The sequence below is a fragment of the Chlamydotis macqueenii genome, chromosome W, assembly GCF_036417535.1.
Source record: "Chlamydotis macqueenii isolate bChlMac1 chromosome W, bChlMac1.mat, whole genome shotgun sequence".
NCBI lineage: Eukaryota > Metazoa > Chordata > Aves > Otidiformes > Otididae > Chlamydotis > Chlamydotis macqueenii.
In genome coordinates, this window is record NC_141592.1 from 52,695,800 (window position 1) to 52,712,204 (window position 16,405).

Genomic DNA, 16,405 nt, shown 5'->3' on the forward strand with positions numbered 1-16,405 from the left:
ACTGACAATGGGCCGAATTATCGATCACAGGCGTTTCGCCACTTCCTGCAGATGTGGTGAGTCCGCCATACATTCGGCATTCCTCTGAACAGCACCAGGCAGGTGATTGTAGAACGCGTACACAAAACCCTGAAAGCACAGCTAACGCGCCTAAGAGAGGGCGGAGAGAGGGGTTCACCAGAGGTCTTAGTCGATAAAGTGCTTGTAGTACTGAATCTTATGTCCTTCGCTGACCCCCAATCCGTTTCCCCTATCCAAAACCATTTTTCCTCATGTCAGCCACTGTTTGGGGGCAAGGCACTCCCAAAGGTCCGGTACCGCCTGCCGGAAAACCCATGTTGGGAAGATCCGGCTGATTTGCTAATATGAGGATGAGGGTATGCTTGTATCTCCACAGGTACGGGGACCTGATGGATCCCAGCCCGGTTGGTACAGCCGTGGCTGGAGGATCGGCAGGGTGACCGACCGGCGTGGCACTCTCCAGCTCACCCTAGTGGGATTGATCCTGATTGTGAGTCTTCCAATGCCAGTGATAACGACTAATTTCTGGGAGCGGTTCACGAACTACACTAACTCTACTCAGGTTTGCATAGCGCGTGGCCTGTTGGGCTCTTAAAAATGCCAACCGCACAGCCCTCGCCATATCTGAACTGGCGACTGCCTTAGCAGCACACGACGAAGGACTGACACAAATGAAGTTGGCATTAGATTATGCACTTGCGAGGCTTGGCATTGGTTGCAGTGACCTAGAGGGAGTCCTAGGTCTCCAGGGTTACTGCTGTTTGGATTTCAGCAGTAACGCCACGTCGGCCATTGAGAAGGCGTGTCAACATGCTGTGGAAATAGCCCAGTCGGTATTCAATGTCAAAGTCCTAAAGGACTGGGGGTGGTTTCCAGACCTGTTCAGTTTACCTAGATGGCTAAGAAATATTGTGTCTATAGGTTTGACGATCCTAGCAGTTGCTTTGATAATGCTTTGTTTGTTTCCGTTATTGTTAAGGTTCTTGCATACTGTGATTGAGGGGGTCACTAGACAACCATGTTATGGCGGCATCCGCCCCAGAGTACCAGCCATTAGACCAGGATGATTTATCATAGAGGGGGGAAGTTGTGGGGTAACATTAGCAAACTGGTGGGTGTTGCAAGGCAGAACTTACAGCCTAGCAACAAGGCTACGAGCGGGGCTGGGCTGCACGTACGCGGGAAGGGCTGCAACCGGGGCTGCACGTACACAGGAGGGGCGGTCCACAGCGATTCGCGTGCTAGGCGTGGATAGATCCATGGGCGCAGGGGGTGGGTGCGTTCGCGTGCGTAGCGGGTGTACGGGTATATAACACTGTGTTGTGCAGCATTAAATTGAAGGCTTGGCTTGACGGTATCCATGTGATGCCCTGCTTTCCCTGGGGTGGGGCTCTGGTGTCTCCTGGGTTGGTTTGCTGGCAAGAGAGCCGGCAGAGGGAGAGAGAAAGGACCCACAGCACACTCTATGAACAACAGGGGACGCCCTGAAGGTGACGCACCTACCTCCCTTCTCTGCTCTAACCCCGCTGATCATCACCCTCATGCTCGGCGGTGTCTCCGGCTTAGTTGGGTTGGTAAGACTCTCATGAAGGGAAAACAATACACTACTAACTGTTTATAATAGGAACTGTAACTTCTTATGTTAGTAATTGCTTATGCAAGGCTACAACAGAGCAATAAATACTGTTGTGCTTTTAAATATCATATGTTGGGTGATCTTTGTGCATAGGAATCCTACAAACCGGCTACAACCGCTCGGTGGATAAGGAGTTGGCTGGATGGCCGCACTCAGAGAGTGGTGGTCAACGGCTCAATGTCCATGTGGAGACCGGTCACGAGTGGTGTCCCTCAGGGGTCCGTGCTGGGCCCGGCCCTGTTCAACACCTTTGTCGGCGACATGGACAGTGGGATAGAGTGCATCCTCAGCAAGTTCGCCGATGACACCAAGTTGTGTGGTGCCGTCGACGTGCTGGAAGGGAGGGATGCCATCCAGAGGGACCTTGACAGGCTGGAGAGGTGGGCCCGTGCCAACCTCATGAAGTTCAACCAGGCCAAGTGCAAGGTCCTGCACCTGGGTCATGGCAATCCCAGGCACAAATACAGGCTGGGCGGAGAATGGATTGAGAGCAGCCCTGAGGAGAAGGACTTGGGAGTGCTGGTGGATGAGAAGCTTAACATGAGCAGGCAATGCACCCTTGCGGCCCAGAAGGCCAACCGCATCCTGGGCTGCATCAAGAGGAGCGTGGCCAGCAGGTCAAGGGAGGTGATTCTCCCCCTGTACTCTGGAGAAGAGGAGGCTCTGGGGAGAATCATAGAATCATAGAATGGTTAGGGTTGGAAGGGACCTTCAAAGGTCATCTAGTCCAACCCCCCTGCAACGACCAGGGACATGCCCAACTAGATCAGGTTGCTCAGAGCCTCATCCAACTAGGCCTTGAACATTTCCAGGGATGGGGCTTCCACCACCTTTCTGGGCAACCTGTTTCAGTGTTCTATAACTCGCATTGTAAAAAATTTTTTCATAATATCCAATCTAAATCTACCCCCCTCTATTTTAAAACCAGTACTCCTTGTGCTATTGCAACAGGCCCTACTAAACAGCCTCTCCCCATCTTTCTTGTAGGCCCCCTTGAGGTACTGGAAGACCGCTATCAGGTCTCCCCGGAGCCTCCTCTTCTCCAGGCTGAACAGCCCCAACTCTCTCAGCCTGTCCTCATAGGAGAGGTGCTCCAGCCCTTTTATAATCTTCATGGCCCTCCTCTGGACCTTCTCCAGTTGGTCCATGTCCTTCTTGTGTTGGGGGCTCCAGAACTGGACACAGTACTCCAGGTGGGGTCTCACCAGGGCAGAGTGGAGGGGCAGAATCACCTCCCTCGACCTGCTGGCCATGCTTCTCCTGATGCAGCCCAGGATGTGGTTGGCCTTCTGGGCCGCAAGGGTGCATGGCCGGCTCCACCAAGTGGTCCATCCATCAAAGCCATGTCTCTCTAGTTTAGAGAGAAGGATGTCATGCGGGACAGTGTCAAAAGCTTTGCACAAGTCCAGGTAGATGATATCTGTTGCTCGTCCCTTGTCCACCGATGCTGTCACCCCGTCATAGAAGGCCACCAAATTGGTCAGGCATGATCTGCCCTTGGTGAAGCCATGTTGGCTGTCACCAACCACCTCCTTGCTCTCCATGTGCCTTAGCATGGTTTCCAGGAGAATCTGCTCCATGACCTTGCCAGGCACAGAGGTGAGGCTGACCGGCCTGTAGTTGCCCGGGTCCTCCTTGTTCCGCTTTTTAAAAATTGGGTTTATGTTCCCTCTCTTCCAGTCATCGGGGACCTCACCAGACCGCCACGACTTCTCAATTACAATGGCCAGTGGCTTGGCAACTTCCTCTGCCAGTTCCCTCAGGACCCACGGATGCATCTCATCAGGTCCCATGGACTTGTGCACCTTTAGGTTCCTCAGATGATCCCGAACCTGCTCTTTGAGTACAGTGGGCGGTTCTTCATCCTCACAGTCCCTTCTTGCACCTTCTACAGCTTGGGTGGTGGGACAGGAGCCCTTATCGGTGAAGACTGAGGCAAAAAAGTCATTGAGTACCTCAGCCTTTTCCATGTCCTGGGTAACCAGGACACCGGTTTCCTTCTGGAGGGGGCCTACATTTTCCTTGGACTTTCTTTTGTCCCTTACATACCTATAGAAGTTCTTCTTGTTGCATTTTCTATCCCTGGCCAGATTCAGTTCTGCCAGGGCTTTGGCCTTCCTCACCTGATCCCTGACCACTCGCACAGCCTCTTTGTAGACCTCCCAGGCTACCTGTCCCCACTTCCACCCTTTATAGGCTTCCTTTTTTACTTTCAGTTGTTCCAGGAGCTCCTTGCTCATCCACGCGGGCCTCCTGGCCTTTTTGCCTGACTTGTTTTTCATCGGGATGCACCTCTGCTGAGCTTGGAGGAGGTGCTCCTTAAATATGGACCAACTTTCCTGGACCCCTCTTCCCTCCAGGGCCACCTCCCATGGCACTTGGCCCATCAGATCCCTGAAGAGGCCGAAGTCCGCCCTCTTGAAGTCTAGGGCAGAGAGCTTGCCATGTAGTTTCCTTGCTGCCCCGTGGATCTTGAACTCCACCGTGTCGTGTTCACTGCAGCCAAGGCTGTCCTTTAGTTTCACATCCCCCAACAGCCCCTCCCTGTTGGTGAGCACAAGGTCGAGCATGGCACCCCTCCTTGTCGGCTCCTCTATCGCCCGCAGGAGGAAGTTGTTGTCCACGCATTCCAGGAACCTCCTGGACTGCCTGTGCCCTGCCGTGTTGTCTCTCCAACAGATGTCAGGGTGGTTGAAGTCCCCCATGAGGACCAGGGCCTGTGACCGTGAGGCTGCTCCTATCTGCCTATAGAGCGCTTCGTCTGCTCTGTCCTCCTGGCCAGGCGGCCTGTAACAGAACCCCACCGTAACGTCCCCTGTCCGTCCCCATCCTCTAATCTTGACCCATAAGCTCTCTGTCAGCTCCTCCTCCATCCCCAGGCGGAGCTCCACACACTCCAGCCAGTTGCTGACGTAGAGAGCGACACCCCCTCCTCGTCTCCCCTGCCTGTCCTTTCTAAAAAGCCTATACCCCTCCATGTTGACACTCCAGTCGTATGAGTCGTCCCACCACGTCTCCGTGATGCCAACGAGGTCGTAACCCTGCTCGTGTGCACGCACCTCCAGCTCTTCCTGTTTATTTCCCATGCTGCGTGCATTGGTATAGAGACACTTCAGCTGGGCCCCCAACAAAGCTGACTTGCTGGCTGGAGCCACAGGAGTTCTTTTTACTGCAGTTTAAGTTCACTTGCACTTACCTGCGATCCTTCCTCAGCTTCTGGACCCTCGGTGCTGGCACTGGCGCCATGCTGACAGCAGTGGGCTGAACTGTGCTCCCCCTCCCCCAGCAACACTAGTTTAAAGCCCTCCGGACGAGCCTGGCAAGTCTTTGTCCAAGTACACTTTTCCCCCTCTTGGTTAGGTGTACCCCATCTGCCCCTAGCAGCCCGGGCTTCTCAAAGCACGTCCCGTGATCTAGATACCCAAAGCCCTGGCTGTAGCACTACTCCCTGAGCCATGAGTTAACCTGCCAGATATGTCTGGCCCTTTCAGGTCCCTGCCCTTCGACCGGGAGGATTGATGAGAATACCACCTGCACCCCAGAGCCTTTGACTGTTGAACCCAGAGCCCTGAAATCCCTTTTGATGTTTCTCAGGCTCCTGCCGGCTGTGTCACTGGCCCCCACATGAAACACCAGTAGTGGATAATAGTCTGTGGGCCGTATGAGGCTAGGTAGTCTCTCTGTGACATCCCTGACATGAGCCCCCGGGAGACAGCATACCTCCCGAGAGAGCGCATCGGGGCGGCAGATGGGTGCCTCCGTACCTGTCAGGAGGGAGTCACCCACTACTAGCACTCGTCTCTTTCTTGGTAGCACTAGTTATTACACGAGCCGGTCGGGCTACTTCGCACGGCTCCCATGCCTCCCCCGAGGTGTTGGGTCTTACTTCTTCAGTCTGCAGAGCAGCAAAGCGGTTCTGCAGGGGCACCTTGGGGTTCTGGGGAAGCTGCTTCTTCTTCCTCCTGTGCCTTGCCCTTGCAGCTTTCCATTCAGTGGCATCTTCTGCCTGCTTGCTAATGTCGTGTGTCAGTGCAGGGGGGCTTGATTGGTTCACTGGGTGCTGCGGTTCCGGTGCAGACTGTGCCTGAAACCAAGTATCCATCTCCCTCTCAGCCTCCCTGATGTCACACAGCCTCCTGACTGCCTCCTGACAGCCTCCTGCAGCTCAGCCACCTGCCACAGGAGCTCCTCCACCTGGGCACACCTTCTGCAGTCAGGGCTGCCACCTGCCCCTGCCCCGGGAGTAGGGTCCAGGCACTGCCTGCAGCCCGAGGTCTGCATCGCAGCCTCCCTCCTCGGCTGCTCCGTCTGCACGGAGGCATCGACCGCCGCAGGGGGTGCCGGTGCAGGCCTCCCGGCCAGAGCTGCAGCCTTTGTTCTCAGGCGGGTGTTGGCCATGTTGCCCTGAGAGGCGTAAAACACCAAGTGCCCCGGGGCGCTGCCCTCACTGACGCATCCTTCCTGTGCGAACTGCCGCACAAAATGCCGCGCCACGCCCTTCCTGACACGCCACGCCCTGTTTGCCCGTCCTGTTTGCCGTGCTCCGGGTCGCTGGTGCTCCCTAGGTTCTGCTTTATACGGGGAGAGGGGCCGGGCCGCCGTTGCACCCTGGCTCCGCCCGCGTCTCGTCAGCCGCTCTCGCGCGAGCTGCGGGCTCCTGGCGCCTCGCTCCGCTCCCCCCTGAGCTTCCCTGCTTCAGGAATCCCCTGGCTGCGCTGCGCTGTGCCGCGCCGCTGCGGATCGTGCCAACTCCGAAGTTGTTGCCTCGGCGACCTTATAGCGGTCTTCCAGTACCTCAAGGGGGCCTACAGGAAAGATGGGGAGAGACTGTTCAGTAGGGCCTGTTGTGATAGGACTAGGGGTAATGGTTTTAAAATAGAGGGAGGTACATTTAGATTAGATATTACGAAAACATTTTTTACACTGAGGGGGGTGGAACACTGGAACAGGTTGCCCAGAGAGGTGGTGGAAGCCCTATCCCTGGGAACTTTCAAGGCCAGATTGGTCAGGGCTCTGAGCAACCTGATCTAGCTGGAGATGTCCCTGCTCCTTGCAGGGGGGTTGGAGTAGATAACATTTAAAGGTCCCTTTCAACCCAAACTATTCTATGATTCTATAAATAACGATGATAATAATTATAGGGATAAGAATAGGAATAATAATAATAATAAAAACCTCAAATGAATGATGCCCAGTTTCTCACCACCCGACGACTTAAAAACCGATAGAGCCCATCTTGAGCAGCAATCACGGAATAAAAAAAAAAACCTGGAAGCCACAGAACAATTTCACTTAGCAAGAGAAAAAAAGCGAGCCAGGACACCACCCCACCCCCACTTAAATACTGAGCATGATGTTTATGGCATGGAATACTCTCTTTGGCCAGTTTGGGTTAGCTAATCTGGCTATATCCCTCCCGGCTTCCTGCACCTGCACATTAGCAAAACCTGGGATGCTGGGCAGTGTCCTTGGTTTCATTAGCAGCAACTCATATCTGCAGTGTTAATCAACATTCTTCACATCCAAAATCCAGAACATGTCGACTACTGCGAGGAAAATTGACTCCGTCCCTGCCAAAATCAGGACAGCATCCACCCCTTATTCCCTACCATCTACGTCATGCTTTGATATATACACACAGATATTCTCTCAGTCTACGGGACATCCCTCCAAAATGTCTGTTGAGATAATTTAGTCCATGACTTCGGGCTCCATCTATCATAACAGTCTCTCAGGGCAGGACAGATGGTATGTAGTGTGGGGCTGTTGCATGCTGCATCTGGAGCTCACAGCTCATATATCTGAGGCAGCTGGTGTATCATATCCATGACCTGGGAGTTGGCCATGTTAATCTTGAGGAAGTTTTTGGGCACTAGTTTTGGTTCCATCATGGCTGCACCTCGCTCTGTTTTCATCAAAGTTCATTCTTCACTGGTCTGGGTGATTCTTCCAGTAATACCTTTGATATAACATAAAATAACTATAGAAATGATGAGATAAATTATTATACAGTAATTAACATCATGCAGTTCAAATTATTGTCAATTTCGTCTAAAAACAAATCTCCTTGAGGTACACATTGGACTTGCCCATCCTCCCGCATCACCCACCAAGTACATCCAGGTCCTTGAGCAAAAGTAATTCCATGGGTGGGTTTGCCTTTGCCCAGGAGAAGAGTAACTCAGACTGTCTTTCCCAACATATTCCTTACACACACCACAGAGACTTTAGCACCTTCTACAGTACACAGAAGTTCAGATAGGGCAGGGCCAGGTCGATTGGTGGATCCCCAAGTTTTGACTAACCAGGTGGCTTTTGCCAAATGTGTATCCCAGTGTTTGAAGGTTCCACCACCCATTGCTTTCAGTGTAGTTTTCAACAGTCCATTGTACTGTTCAACCTTTCCAGAGGCTGGTGCGTGATAGGGGATGTGATATGCCCACTCAATGTCGTGCTCTTTGGCCCAGGTGTCTATGAGGTTGTTTCGGAAATGAGTCCCATTGTCTGACTCTATTCTGTCTGGAGTGCTATGTTGCCAGAGAACTTGCTTCGCAAGACCCAGGATGGTGATATGGCCGGTGGCATGGGGTACAGGATAGGTCTCTAGCCACCCAGTGGTTGCTTCCACCACTGTAAGCACATGGTGCTTGCCTTGGCGAGTTTGTGGGAGTGTGATGTAATCAATCTGCCAGGCCTCTCCATATTTATATTTCATCCATCCTCCTCCATACCACAGAGGATTTAACTGCTTGGCTTGCTTGATTGCAGCACGTCTCACATTCATGGATAACCTATACAATAGTGTCCATGGTTAAATCCACCCCTCGATCAACGAGCCCATTTGTACGTTGCATCTCTTCCTTGATGGCCTGAGGTGTCATGGGCTCACCAAGCTAAAAATAGTTCACCCCTGTATTGCCAGTCTAGGTCCACTTGGGAAACTTTAATCTTAGCAGCCTGATCCACTTGCTGGTTGTTTTTATGTTCTTCCGTGGCTCGACTCTTGGGTATGTGGGCATCTTTGTGACATACTTTTACAACCAGCTTCTCTAGCTGGGCAGCAATATCTTGCCACAATGCAGCAGCCCAGATGGGCTTGCCTCTGTGCTGCCAGTTGCTCTGTTTCCATTGCTTTAACCACCCCCACAGGGCATTGGCCACCATCCATGAGTCAGTGTACAGATAGAGCACAGGCCATTTTTCCTGTTCAGCAATGTCTAAAGCCTTTGGATGGCTTTCACCTCTGCAAACTGACATGATTCACCTTGGCCTTCAGTGGCTTCTGCGACTCGTCATGTAGGACTCCACACAGCAGCTTTCCACTTCCGATGTTTTCCTACAATACGACAGGATCCATCAGTAAGTAGGGCATATCTCTTCTCATTTTCTGGTACATTATTATACAGTGAGGCCTCTTCAGTACGCGTCACCTCTTCCTCTGGTGGCATTCCAAAATCTTTGCCTTCTGGTCAGTCTGTGATCACTTCCAAGATTCCTAGGCGACTGGGGTTTCCTATTCGGGCTCGCTGTGTGATCAGTGTGACCCACTTAATCCATGTAGCATCAGTTGCATGATGTGTAGAGAGGCCCTTTCCTTTGAACATCCAGCCCAGCACTGGCAGTCGGGGTGCCAGGAGGAGCTGTGCTTCAGTACCAATCACTTCTGAAGCAGCTCAAACTCCTTCATATGATGACAATATCTCTTTTTCAGTTGCACAATAGTGAGCCTCAGATCCTCTATATCCTCGTGTCCAAAACCCTAGGGGTCGACCTCGAGTTTCCCCTGGTGCTTTCTGCCGAAGACTCCAGGTAGGGTCATTCTCCTCGGCTGCGGTGTAGAGCACATTTTTCACACCTTGTCCTGTTCAGACTGGCCCAAGGTCTACTGCATGAACAATCTCCTGTTTAATTTGTTCAAAGGCTTGTCATTGCTCAGGGCCCCATTTAAAATCATTCCTCTTTTGGGTCACTTCATAGAGAGGGCTTACAATCATACTGTCATTTGGAATGTGCATTCTCCAGAAACCCACAATGCTCAAGAAAGCTTGTGTTTCCTTTTTGTTAGTTGGTGGAGACATGGCTGTTATTTTGTTGACCACATCCATTGGAATGTGACGACGTCCGTCTTGCCATTTTAGTCCTAAAAACTGGATCTCTTGTGCAGGCCCCTTGACTTTGCTTTGTTTTATGGCAAAACCGGCTTTCAGAAGGATTTGGATTATTTTCTCCCCTTTCTCAAAAACTGCTGCTGCTGTGTTGCCCCATATGATGATGTCATCAATGTACTGCAGGTGTTCTGGAGCTTCACCCTTTTCCAGTGCAGTCTGGATCAGCCCATGGCAAACGGTGGGGCTGTGTTTCCACCCCTGGGGCAGTCGATTCCAGGTGTACTGGACACCCCTCCAAGTGAAAGCAAACTGTGGCCTGCATTCTGGTGCCAAAGGTATTGAGAAGAACGCATTGTTGATATCAGTGGTGGCATACCACTTGGCTGCTTTTGACTCCAGTTCATATCGAAGTTCTAGCATGCTTGGCACGGCAGCACTCATTGGTGGTGTAACCTCCTTCAGGCCACGATAGTCCACTGTTAACCTCCACTCTCCATTAGATTTTCTCACTGGCCATATGGGACTGTTAAAGGGTGAGTGAGTCTTGCTGATCACTCCCTGGCTCTCCAGTCGACGAATCAGCTTGTGGATGGGGATCAGGGAGTCTCAGTTGGTTCAATATTGCTGCCGGTGCACTGTGGTTGTAGTGATCAGTACCTGTTGTTGTTCAGCTCTCAACATCCCCATTATGGAAGGGTCCTCCAAGAAATTGGGCAAGGTGGACAGCTGTTTAATTTCCTCCATCTCCACGGTGACTATACCAAAAGTGCACCAATGCCCTTTTTGGTCTTTGAAATACCTTCTCTTTAAGTAGTCTATACCAAGAATGCATGGAGCATCTGGGCCAGTCACTATGGGGTGCTTTTGCCACTCATTCCCAGTCAGACTCACTTCGCCTCCAATACAGTCAGTTCTTGGGATCCTCCTGTCACTCCAGAAGTACAAATGGGTTCTGTCCCTTTATAGCTTGATGGTATTAGGGTACACTGTGCACCAGTGTCTATTAGAGCCTTATACTCTCGTGGGTCTGATGTTCCAGGCCATTTAATCCATACAGTCCAATAAACTCTGTTGTCCCTCTCCTCTGCCTGGCTGGAGGCAGGGCCCCTCTAGTCCTGTTTATAATATTTTCTAGTAACTTTTTGTGAATATGAATCAGAATTCCCTTCCATAGGATCAGAGGCGAGATCAGCCCTTCTATTCCATCTGGGGAACTGTCCACTGGAGACCGGAGCAGCAATTTTCTGGGGAGAACCTCTATTTGCAATTGTTTTTCCCCGCAACTCACGTACACGTGCCTCTAGGGCCAAGGTAGGTTTCCCATCCCACTTTCTCATGTCCTCTCCTTGGTCATGCAAGGGAAACCACAGGGTACCATGCTGCATGTAACGTCTCACTTGAGCAGGGGAATGTTTATTCCTAATAGATGAAATACTGCTCTGTATGGGCGGGGAGTAGGACCTATCCTGTTTGAATTGCTGGAACTCCTGAGACAGTTTCTCCACAGCCGAGACAAGGGAGGAAGAGAGAGTTTCTTCATATTGCTGGAGTTGACCAGCAAATTCATCCATTGTTGGTCCCTCTCCATCTTTCCAATTCAGTACTGCCGATGAATTGGCATATGATGGAGGTACGCTCCGTATAAACTTCCGCCACATGAGCTGTGTGCACTGGACTTCATCTGGATCTTTGGGTGACTCCTCACTGTCTAGGTCACTGTAAATGACTTCCAGCATGGCTAATTCCCTTAGGTACTGGATACCTCTCTCTATGGTGGTCCACTTGCCTGGGTGATAGGTAATATCTTCCTTGAAAGGATATCTTTCCTTCATCCTTGACAGGAGTCGCCTCCAGAGGCTGAGAGCTTGTGCGCCTCTTCCAATCACTTTGTCAATGCCTGCTTCCCTAGCAAGGGATCCCAGCTGTTTAGCTTCCTTACCCTCTAATTCCAGGCTACTGGCCCCATTAACCCAGCATCAGAGCAGCCAGGTGACAAGGTGTTCGCCTGGATGCCAATCGAAATATTTTCATATATCTCGCAACTCACTCAGGGATAAGGATTCATTAGTTTTGATCTCGTTTATGAGTTCCTTTTCCTCCTCCTCTGCTCCTGATGGTCCTGGTTTTTCCTCATCCCTTACTAAACGAGCTGACTTTCGCTTCCAAGATTCCTTCTTCTTCTTCTGTATAGGGGTGACTGATACTGACATGAGTTGGTTCTCTGATTCGGTCGCAGTGCTGGTAGCTGGGGTTGGAGCAGCCACAGTGCCAGTAGCTGGGGTTGGAGCAGCTGCAGTACCTGTCGCTGGGGCTGGAGTAGCTGCAGTGCCTGTCGCTGGGATTGGAGTAGCCACACTATGTGTTGGTTGATTTTCCCTCCCTTCTTCCTGAGGGTGCTGCATAATGTTGAGCGGTGTTTGGTAGATACTAGCCAGTGCCCAACACAAAGTGATAAGTGGTGCCTCTTTGGAATAGCCAGGGCATTTTCCTTTCAAATATTCGATCACTTCATCAGGATTCTGTAGTTGTTTGGGAGTGAAGTTCCAGACCATTGGAGGTGAGAAGTTCTCGAGGTACCTGCCCATATTCTCCCACATGCCATGCCACCCCTGCCCCTCCAACCTCGAAGCAGATCTCCGGGTGATATTTTTAAATAGTTGTTTAATCCTAAACAAGACCTGAAACCCATTCAGGAGACATAGCAATAGGAGTATGCTGGCTTGCACATCCCTAGGATATTCAAAATTCTCGAGAGCTGATGTGACTAGCCTGAAGGAAAAAGGGAAGGTAAAAGAGTAAGGAAAAGTATCCTCCCCTGGCTTCCCCATAGATTGACATTTATGGCATTAGAATACTCTCTTTGGTCAGTTTGGATCAACTATTCTGGCTATATCCCTCCCAGCTTCCTGCATCAGCACATTAGCAAAACCTGGGAAGACAGACAGTGTCCTTGTTCTTATTAGCAACAACTCATATCATGAGGGTGTTTATCAACATTCTTCACATCTGAAATCCAAAACACATCGGCTACTGAGAGGAAAATTAACTCCATCCCTGCCAAAACCAGGACAGATAGAGCATTTGATACTACTGCTTTTAGAAGTTTTACCTGATTAGGAGTAATTAAAAACATGTACTCATGTAGTCATCCTTTCCCTAGCGGGAAATTATTCAACTTACTTGAAACATTTTTCATTTTCAAAAACAACTGTCGCATGTGATCATTTATTATGTTACTAGTCTCCAGGACCAGCTCTGAAATAATGAAACTTGTATCAGTACAGTGCTTAATTTTAAGTATGCCTCCTTCAGGTTTTTTTGTCTAGTTTTGATTGCTTCCTTATTTGTGGAAAATGAAGCTGAATACCCAGTTTATTTGATTCAAGAGTTTTCCCATGTTTAAGAATAAAATTTAGTCAGTTGGATGTAAATTATGACAGTCTTTTACGGAAAAAAAAAATCTGTAGTGGCTTTGCTGATAAAGATGTATGTCTATCAACTAATCCTGTCTATCAAGCAATTCCTTAATTTTATCCCCCTGTGTGAGGGATTTCAGTGATGGTGTCCGTGTAGGGCCACTGTGGGAAATTACAAGCTGCACCCAGCTGTGAGAACATGACCTTGGAGAGGGGAGCTAGGAGGGTTGTTATCTCAGAGAGGGGAACTAGGAGGGTTGTTATTGAACAGTATGTTGCTGCTATCTGGGAACCACTGTTAGCCAGCAGGGCACATACTTGGCAGGCCTTGCTGCATGTGGTGGCCACGCGTGCATCAACACCTGGTCAGTACTCTTCCACTGAATCTGCTGAGGGTATAAACAGAGGCGGCTCAGAGCAGAGGGAGAGAGAAAGGACTCAGAGCACACTCTACGAACAACAGGGGACGCCCTGAAGGTGCTGCGCCTACCTCCCTTCTCTGCTCTGACCCCGCTGATCATCATCCTCCTGCTTGGCGGTGTCTCCGGCTTAGTTGGGTTGGTAAGACTCTCATAATGGGAAAACAATACGCTGGTAACTGCTTATGCTAGGAACTGTAACTGCTTATGCTGGTAACTGCTTATGCAAGGCTATAATAGAGCAATAAATACTGTTGTGCTTTTAAATATCATATGCTGGGTGATCTTTGTGCATAGGAATCCTACGAACCGGCTACATAAATTGGCGACGAGGATGGGATTCCTGTAGCACAAATGACCCAGGGAGTGGGAAGTAAGGAGCGAGTGGACGGGGCTTGGTCAGTGGGGTGCATGCTGTCCAAGAGTGCGCTGTCCCATGTGGGTGGGGGGCAAGGAGCCCTCAGTCTTTGGAGCTTTGATTCATCATGATAGAGGTGGCGTGTTTGTGTGTGTGTCCTTTGTGTTGACGGTGTCATACTTTTTTTGTGTGGTTGTGTGTCCTTTTTGTTGACAGTGTCATACTTTTGTTACTGTTTGGTGTTGTTGATGTGGATGTAAGCTTATTCCAGCTGATTTATATTTGTACTACAGCTTAGTGTTTTTGTGTATGCAGTGTCGCAGGTCGACCCCATTAGAACAATTGATACATCCAGTTTGGTATTTTTGCCGTGCAAGGCGCAGCGTTAAAAGATGTTTAAGTGGAAACGGATAGGCAGTGCAAACAGACAAATTAACAGATTATAGTCCGGAGGAAATGAAAAGTTTCTTAGACAAGTATAAGCAAGCTGTGTGTATATGTATAAGCATGAAGTAAATAGTATGGAATAAGGGGTGAATACTGTCCTGATTTCGGCAGGGATGGAGTTAATTTTCCTCTCAGTAGCTTTGGATTTTGTATGTGAAGAATGTTGATAAAAATGCTCTGATGATCAGGGTTGTTGTTAATGAGACAAAGGACACTGTCTGGCTTTCCAAGTCTCATTAACGTGCAGGTGCAGGAAGCTGGGCCAAGGACAGCCAGAGTATCCGTCATTTGGACATTTGGTGGTGAGAAATTGTACATTGTTCATTTTGTATGTATTAACATCCTTATATTTTGTTATTATTGTAGATTTCCTCTTAGTAAACTGCAGCATAAAGCGGTGTGTGATTAACTGACTGTAACCCCCATTCCCTCTTCCCGCCCCCTTTCCCCCACTCTGTCCCATTCAGGGAGGGAGGGAGGTAGAGATGGTACTAAGCCCGGGAAGAGGGAGGGGTGGGAGGAAGTTATCTTGTTCCCTTTCTCATTATCCTGCTTTGGTTTTAGAAATGAATGAATAGTTTTCCCCAGGTCGAGGCTGTTTTGCCTGTAAGGGTAGCTTTAAGGATCTCTCCCTGTTCTTGTCTCAAACCTCAAGCCTTTTTTTTTTTTTTTTCTTATCTGCCTGGTGAGCGGCCGCTAGTAGATATAGAATCATAGAATCATAGAATGGTTAGGGTTGGAAGGGACCTTCTAAGGTCATTTAGTCCAACCCCCCTGCAAGGAGCAGGGACATGCCCAACTAGATCAGGTTGCTCAGAGCCTCATCCAGCCTGGCCTTGAACGTTTCCAGAGATGGGGCCTCTACCACCTTTCTGGGCAACCTGTTCCAGTGTTCTATAACCCGCATCGTAAAAAAATTTTTCCTAATTTCTAATCTAAATCTACCCCCCTCTATTTTAAAACCATTACCTCTTGTCCTATCGCAACAGGCCCTACTAAACAGCCTCTCCCCATCTTTCTTGTAGGCCCCCTTGAGGTACTGGAAGACCGCTATCAGGTCTCCCCGGAGCCTCCTCTTCTGCAGGCTGAACAGCCCCAACTCTCTCAGCCTGTCCTCATAAGAGAGGTGCTCCAGCCCTTTTATCATCTTCGTGGCCCTCCTCTGGACCCTCTCCAACTGGTCCATGTCCTTCTTGTGTTGGGGGCTCCAGAACTGGACACAGTACTCCAGGTGGGGTCTCACCAGGGCAGAGTAGAGGGGGAGAATCACCTCCTTCGACCTGCTGGCCACGCTTCTCTTGATGCAGCCCAGGATGTGGTTGGCCTTCTGGGCCGCAAGGGCGCATTGCCTGCTCATGTTAAGCTTCTCATCCACCAGCACTCCCAAGTCCTTCTCCTCAGGGCTGCTCTCAATCCATTCTCCGCCCAGCCTGTATTTGTGCCTGGGATTGCCATGACCCAGGTGCAGGACCTTGCACTTGGCCTGGTTGAACTTCATGAGGTTGGCACGGGCCCACCTCTCCAGCCTGTCAAGGTCCCTCTGGATGGCATCCCTCCCTTCCAGCCTGTCGACGGCACCACACAACTTGGTGTCGTCGGCGAACTTGCTGAGGGTGCACTCTATCCCACTGTCCATGTCACCGACAAAGGTGTTGAACAGGGCCGGGCCCAGCACGGACCCCTGAGGGACGCCACTCGTGACCGGTCTCCACATGGACATTGAGCCATTGACCACCACTCTCTGAGTGCGGCCATCCAGCCAACTCCTTATCCACCGAGTGGTCCGTCCATCAAACCCATGTCTCTCTAGTTTAGAGAGAAGGATGTCATGCGGGACAGTGTCAAAAGCTTTGCACAAGTCCAGGTAGATGATGTCCGTTGCTCGTCCCTTGTCCACCGATGCCGTCACCCTGTCATAGAAGGCCACCAAATTGGTCAGGCACGATCTGCCCTTGGTGAAGCCATGTTGGCTGTCACCAACCACCTCCTTGCTCTCCATG

The 16,405-nt window shown here is 50.5% G+C and overlaps 1 pseudogene; it reads right to left on the bottom strand.

Moving 5' to 3' along the window:
* Positions 1–24: 24 nt before the first annotated feature.
* LOC147596807 (uncharacterized) overlaps positions 25–16,405 on the bottom strand; it is a 78,387-nt pseudogene continuing 62,006 nt past the window's right edge.